Raw genomic sequence first — 7,929 nt, forward strand, 5'->3', positions numbered from 1 at the left:
TTATCCCTTAGTAGGCAGTGATCATGCCAAACATCCCTATGACTTCATCCTGACTCCAGTCTCCCCTGTGGTCCAAATGGCTAACCAATTAACAGCAGCTTAACTCGTGAGTCCAAGCACCTATTTCTGTCGCACATGCATAAACACACAAGTAGGACAGAAGTGCAGATGCACAGGAGAGAAAGGACACATGCATGCACGCACACGAGCATTAAACGTAATGGACACCTGGATCCACGTGCACTCAGAGCCGGTGCCACACACAGAGAAGGGACAGGGATACATACTCATTAACAAAGGCTTAGCATTGCAGAGAGTGTATACCCCCAGCAAAGCCTGCCTGCCTCCCACAGCGGGGGGAAAACACCTCCAGATCTGCCAACTACAAGGCAGATTACATGCTACATGGAAAGTGTTGCTGCGCTTTAAATGTTTCCTATTTACAGAGAGAGAGAAAAAAAGTTGGGAATATTTCTACAACATAGAAAGCACCAAACATTGGTACAACATATTTGCCACCACTAGGTGCCACCACGGGACTCTTTTTAAGAGAAAAGTTATTCTAAACTCTTTTTTCTTTTTACATCACACACAGCAAGGGGAAAAATAGTTACTAACAAATTAATACCATTAAAACACACACACACACACACACACACACAAAAAAAAAATATATATATATATATATATATTTTTTTTTTTTTTCCCGGTAATCTGATCGTAAAATATTTGAAATCGAGGTGTGGAGAGGAGGAAGAGAGGTTTGGCACTTTGTCGACGGTGCGGTTGCAGAGATGTGGCTCGCAGAGTTTCTGTGGATTTTGGAATGCGGTCTGTCAACACCGATGGGGTCTCTCTCAAGAGTTCAAAACACAAGAATTGTAAAAAGAAGGGGGGATGAAACGAGCTCACCTGAGTGACAAGCAACAGCTGAGTCCACACATCTGGAAATTTACATGGAACCCTACATTTACTGCACCTTTACACTCACATTCACGTTGAAAGTATTCTACTTGGTAGATAATATAAACTGCAGCCTTCCCCTGCAAGATTTTTCAACGTGCTTTTTTAAACCAAAGTCAACCAATAGCAAAGGCAGTTTTAAAAAAAGAAAAGAAAAAAGCATTTAAAAAAATGACCGCTAAAGTTCACAAGACCTCATAACACATACTCACCTCCAAAGACGCAAACAACTCAGGCGCAGTAATCCGTAAATCAAAGCGTAGAAATCACAACTATTAACGCATCCAGGCAAATAGAAAAAAAAGGGACGGTGGGGGGGGCAAAAAAAAAGGAAGAAAAGATAATAAAAATCACAACTCAAGTCATGGAGGAGCTCAGGAACGAAGTATCTCGGTGCATGACGATGCGCAGAGCAGGAGAGAGGTTGAGTGAGGGGCGCACCGCGGGGGCAGAGTGATGCGCAGCTCTGGCACGGAGTTAAGGCGTCCACGAAACACATTTGTGGTGCTGCGCGCCAATTGGCTGAAACGCGCCGATCCCCACGCCTCTATTCCCCTCCCACTCATACGCACGCATGGCACCTAAACATTTTGTATGGTTCCAATTCACGAGCCCATATGTTTTGGAGAGGTGTAGAAAAAAAAAAAAAAACATTTATGCCTGGCATGCACTTTTAGGAAAGTTGAGACTCCTATAAGGACAAGATAAGTTCAAACTAAAAGTAAAATTGCAGCAATTAAATCGGAAAATGCTCTTGGCTTCAGCTATTCAGTGAACACGCAAATTTAGTTTTGGATTGGATAAACGATATCGGCAAGGTCCAGACTGATAAATGAGTTTGAAGAAAGAAATGAAAAGCTGTTTTTTTTTTCCTGACACAATAAGCCTCCTCAAATTCAGTCCTAATAAGTTGAGATCAGTGGTGCACATGGTTTATACAGAAAAAACACTGCTGGTTATGATCCGTACAGCCAACTAGCTATAAAGGAAAAGCCAGTACATCCAGCAAATTCTGTAAAACAACGCACACTCCTTTGCTTGCAGGTTTAGTGAGCCGTTAATTGACATCCAAGTGAACTTGAGTCACAAGACCGCCTGCTCTTTTCTTGGAAAGAAAATGTCAAACTGCGTTTCCTGCATCATTTACTGTAGCATTTCAGTGCTCAGCTGTGGTTTTTCAAAGTTAATTTACGTGGTCTCGCTCCGGTAGAGATGTGTAGGCGAGTGAGGATGAAGCGGCAGCATGCCATCGCAGATGATTTGCATATTTCTCCAAGAGTGGGATTGTAAATGTGATTAGACAGGCTCAAATCTGCACCAGATACCTCGAACAGCATTGAATCTGTGAACTACAATGATTTGTCCTAACAAATCTGAACATCAGTACTGCTACAGTTACGTCATAAATGAGATGTTGTCAGGACTAGTTAACACTATGTTGTGGGTGCAAATAACTGTGGACTAGGCAGTTAAAGAATTCACAATTATTCCTTGGGTGGAACAATTGTGGGAATTTTTCCCCTATTGAAAACATGTGGTCACATTGAAAGTTGGACTCGACGTGAGCAGGGTTGCCAACATTTGTGGAGGAAAACGTACATTAGAAAAGCGATTCTCTTAAGGGAAATCTGCTTCTCATGTAGTTTAGTAGGAACAACTTACTAAACTTTATAGGTTCGCAGTAGGTTAAGTGATTTAACGCTGTGGACTTGTTAACTGGAGGAAGTGATTGGCTTTAAATAATCTCATCCAAAGAAGGTGCTTCAGTGGGAATGCAAAGCAGCACTGGCAGTTGCTACCCAACACGGATTTCCTTTGAGAAAGCACAGTGACTTACTGATACCTCTGGGAATCTGCATGAGAATCTACGGTGACGCATTTGGTCGGCCAGGATCAGGTGACGATTTGGTTCTATGCATCCAGAGTATGGACGGTTGCAGATGTACAGGAATGTTTCATTTTTTATTTATTTTTTTTTTTACAAGGAGCTTGGGCCTAACTCCACAGGGCAAAGGGTCCACCCTGAGTATGTTGCCAAAGATGAAGTCGGATCTGAAGGGCTCAGCTTTTGGATTGAGTTTTCATTCCAGGCTTTGAATTAGGAGAGCGAGCGTAGCTCTTTTTGAATGTCCGTAAAGCTGGCAGTGAGACAGACCGGGGCAGGTCAAACAGTATGGCTCATTGTCCCTGCCAGCCAGTGAGCCCACACAGTAAGAACCGCATGGAACGCCCTCGTTCACCCCGCTGGCGGCTGCTCCGACGTCCTGACAGCTTGATTTGCAGTTTACAGTTCATACTTTAGGCATACTTTTGCTTGTTTACTCTTGCACTTAACTTACCGAGAGTGTTGCGCGAACTTCAAATGGTCTTGCACCTTAGCTTTTCCTTGGGAAATCGGATCATCTTCTGCATCCAGATGACTCTCTTTCCACCTGTTCTCCTTGCCTCACTGCAGCATAGAGCCGCTCTCTGTGCTTCCCCTTAGCTCTTTGTGTTCCCTCTCACAGACATCTGTAACATTGTAAGCCTATTTACAGCAGACACAGAAAAGGGGAGTAGGGCATGAAAGGTAAGCCTATAGGCCTACGCATACAGCTGGAAAGGAAGCGAGGATCAGTGCTGTGTAGAGAGCACAAAAGCGGCCTCCGGGTCAGTAAATCCTGACCCTGCGACCTTCTGGAGTTCGGAACCGCAGCCTGGTTGATAAAAGCCACAGAGTCGGGCACACTATGTTGGTAGAGCTCTGATCTCGCTTTCTCTCCATCATCTTTATGGAACACTGCTTTGAAAACAATCCAGATTGATGTGGGTCTGCACACTTTGTGATGCTGGCTTGGGTGTCATGTGCAGTGAATGGCAAACTGCAACGTAAGGCGGGTTATCTTCCTATCAGCATATCTGGCTTTCATAACGGATAAAAGGCATCCACGCCATCTGTCATGCAGCGGCCTGCTTGGTTATCCCAGATTTTTCATGTTTTTGGGGATTGAAAAGCTGTCGGACTTTTGCATCACATCTCAACGTTTGGTGATTAATTTGCGGCAGACAAATGTGAAGTAGTTGCGATGATGCATGAAAACATTGCAATGTTAAAAAGGAAAAGTGTGGCCGATGGGGTTCAGAAGCGCTCTGAAAAGTGATATCTGGACATTAAAAACACTATAAAACTAGACACCGGGTCATTAATGTGACTAATGAATTTTGGTATTTATCTGACATTTAACCCTGCAGGGAAAGCCGAGCGACATTGTGCTGGGTCGTGACCAGCTGGGAAACCACACATCACGTGTGGTGGTACAAGTCTGCATATCTGTACCATTTCAGGCAGAGGTTTAAAGACGCACGTTTATAGATTTATTTGAAGCATTCCTATTCCAGGGTGTACATTCTAGATGAAGTTTCCATGTGTGCTTGGAATTATCGCAATGTTGGAAAACCCCATTAAGTCCAGGTTTCAACTTTACAGCTATTGATTTAAGGTGACGTAAAAGACAATATTTATATTCCTTGCAACTGAATGGCTGTAACCCCAAGAGCAGAAATTACCTTCTGAGGTAGTGGGATGACTATATAAAGGTATATTTGATGAACAATCACAATAGGCAGCTGTAAACATTTTTAGTTGGGATCTTAGGTATTGATGGATTTTATCTATTTGCGGGTTGGCTGTGGTACCTAACCCTCGTGAATACCAGGGGTCCATTGTCAACTCTATATATGCTTTTGGCTAGAACGATTGACAACGTGGGGATTTGAGAAAATCCAAATTATTATCTGCACCCAGTTGTGTTTTAAAACCACTGTGGTTTAATGTTTGGTACTCATTTCTCCCTACAATCCTGCTCATGATGACTGCATGTAAACTTGCAGCCTAAACTGTAACCGAAATTTGATCTCAATAGCCTGGATTAATTCCTCTACAACACAAAAATTGGTTCATTCTCCTGGTTATGACTCTGTGGACTCTCTTTACTGTGACCCTGAACAACTCTGCAACTCCAAAATCTTTTGCGAGAGTGAAGTAAGTGGTCCCAGATTTGGCCTGAAGGAAAACTGTCAGTCAAACACTGGCAAGCTGGGCTGTTTTTCCCGAACATCACGAACATCCGACAGTTTCTTAACATCTTAAAGGAGACTGTGATCAGGACTCATTTGCTCCCTGTCCTAATTTCTGACTATAGATCTCACAGTAGCACCACGCCCGCTTGGTTACTGTCACTTTTGCTCATCTCTCTGATCAATGATTTGTTTCATCCCCATCATGTGTCTATCTGCTTGTGTTATTTCTGCTGTTATGACAAACTGGATTAGGGTTGAGGGAGAGGTTCATGGTTATTACTTTGCTGGCTGTCAGTAAATGCTTCAAAAAAGCAGAGATGCATTTAGGGAAGTGTAAGGGAAGTGGCAAAAAAAACAAATGCATTGTTGAAAGAAATGTTATTTGCTGCTCTGGTCCATGGCATGAGACAAGTAGGTTGAATTTAAAGGTAAACCGCATGTTTTAGTTTTTCTTATTAGTTTTTTAATGTGGAAAACTACGTGACGATGTCAAAAAGTTCACGGGGTATGAATACTTTTTGAAATACACTGACCATTTAGTTTACAAAGACTTCCTTATTTAAGGTCTTAATGCTGTAGCGCCACATTCTGCTCACAAGGATACTCCTTTATTTAAAACATAGCTTTCAAAAGAAACTTGCACCTGAAGAAGACAAGCAGACCTTTGATGGGGAACACAGAGTGACACCAGCGAAGCCAAGTCATTTCATTCAGGTATTTTTATTAGAGGAAAGGCTGCAAATGCATAGCCCTTACCCATTTCTGGAATTTCTGCCTCCTCTGGGAGGTAATAGTTGAATTAAGTAGATCAACATCGTCCGCTCCCCTACGGGGTCCGTTTCCTGACAGTTTGCTTCCTTTTTTTTCACAGGTGTGCAGCAACAAGTGAACGGCCTGGTTAAACTGTAATCCCATTAGGTAGATGTCTTGGCCATAGCTGAGGGCACATCAAGACTTCAAGACATCTAGACTTTACACAGGCACACACACCTCTAATTAGGCAAAAATCACAAATCGCATCCGGAATGCTACCTCCAACCTGCGCAGGACCTCCAGCGGTTGAGCTACCATAGCTGGCATACCTTAACAATGAGTGTTTTACTCAACAGTCCATGACCATACATGGTCCTGTGGGAGTTTGGCTCAACTTTAGTAAGTTCAGCTCAAATTCAACCACCGCACATAAGATGAAACAGCAACTCTTCGCTTGAATGATTCATTTATTTGGGTGAGCACATGTGAATAAACTTTTTATTTTAAATTATATGAACAGTGACAAGATGCTTTCATGTTTGCTCATCTGTGTTACTTAAATCTGGTCAGATTAACATTTCATCCCCCAGATCAAGATATTTGCTGAAAGTCTCGCTGTGATCAAAAGTTCTGTTTTTGGATATTTGGCACTTCGGTGGGTTTAGACTGCAGAAAGCTTTTAAACATCCCATAATTAAAACCTAATTTGTCCGGAAATCCAGCTGATATATCTCAACGCACAATTTAAATGACCAAAAACATCCATAATGATCATCTGTACACAGATAATTGGTACATTCTTTAAAATCCACTTGTTATAGGGTTATGTAATTAAAAGTGTTTGAGAAATGAAAAACTGAGAGTTAATTTTATTCATAGACTTCTATCCGTAATGTGTAGTAGATGCGTGTTGTGCATATACACAATGGAGGGAGTGACAACAATGGAGACCCACTGTTATATTTTAGCTTAATAGGGGAAAAAAGTGCTGGATTTCAACAAGTGTGCATGACACAGAATCACTTCGCTCACTCAATTGCTTTACATTTAGTCTCTGGAGGTGGAATCTGATCATGTGTGATTTTTTTTTTTCTGTTGTACTTGCTTCACCTAGTTTTGGCCTTTTATTTTTTTTTTCATTGCTACAGCATCTTCAACTCCTCCTCTTCCTCCTCTTTTAGTCTGTGGACCTCAGGGAGGAAGTGTGTGACAGCACAAAGCTCCTGAGTCCATTCTCAGGAATTTTTTACACACAATCACACGTGTGCGCACAACCACACACTGAAAATCCGAGGGATGTCAGCCAAGGGCAAGGCTCGAGATCAGAAGGAGGGTGAAAGCGAGCGAGCAAGGAAAGGAGAGGAGGAGAGCAAAGGATCACGAAGGGGCGGGAGGGACCTTGGACTGTACTCTCGACTTGGGAGGCCAAGGAGAACAAATGTCTTCTGCAGTCCAGGAATGAATTTTCCTGTCACTGTTACAACAGCAGCCAAGTATCTCAAATCCTCCCCAGAGTCCCAAGACTGCAGCCCCTTGGAGAGAGATAAAATATAAGACAAATAATCTATTTGAAAACTCTTTGAACGTTTTCCAAACTAAAGCGTCTCGGGGAACAATTTTTATTTTTTATTTTTCTTTTGTCTCGCAGAGAAACTTCCAAATTGTTGCGTAAAACAATCTGATATTGGCTTGGCAGCGATATCATCATTCCTGAGTTCTAAGGACTTGTCAAGGAAGTGAGCACTCCAGATTACATAAAGGTCTCACTTTTACCTCTCAGAATTCAGTGTAGTTCTTGAGAGAGTTTGTCATGAATTGGGATTATGTACAGAGTCTTTCCTAGGCGACTTCTGCAGGTGGTTGGTTGCACTTGTTTAGAGGTACCGGAGTAAAGGGGACTGATTTTTGATTTTTAGATTTAATGAAAGCCGTTATAATTTTTATTCCACTTCATAGATATGTTCATCTAAAAAAAAAAAAAATAAAAATAAAAAAAAAATAATATATATATATATATATATATATATATATATGCTTGTGGCTGCAAAACTAAATGAGCAAAAAGTGGTTCTGCGTTAAATTTAAAGACAAATCTGTCGAGAAATATCACAGTTTTTGTCCTTGCATTTGTAACTTAAGAACAGTCTATTCTTC

At 41.8% G+C, this 7,929-nt stretch overlaps 1 protein-coding gene across 1 annotated transcript in view; it reads right to left on the bottom strand.

The window, feature by feature from the left end:
- Window positions 1–2,004, bottom strand: part of prickle1b (prickle homolog 1b) — a 29,087-nt gene extending 27,083 nt beyond the window's left edge. The window contains exon 1 of the mRNA XM_014970565.2: window positions 1,176–2,004. The gene's annotated coding sequence lies outside the window, so the exon portion shown is untranslated. The remainder of the gene's footprint in view (window positions 1–1,175) is intronic.
- Between the last annotated feature and the right edge of the window lie 5,925 nt (window positions 2,005–7,929).

This window comes from Poecilia mexicana, unplaced genomic scaffold (assembly GCF_051168715.1).
Source record: "Poecilia mexicana isolate PSO_F unplaced genomic scaffold, ASM5116871v1 scaffold_23, whole genome shotgun sequence".
Lineage (NCBI taxonomy): Eukaryota > Metazoa > Chordata > Actinopteri > Cyprinodontiformes > Poeciliidae > Poecilia > Poecilia mexicana.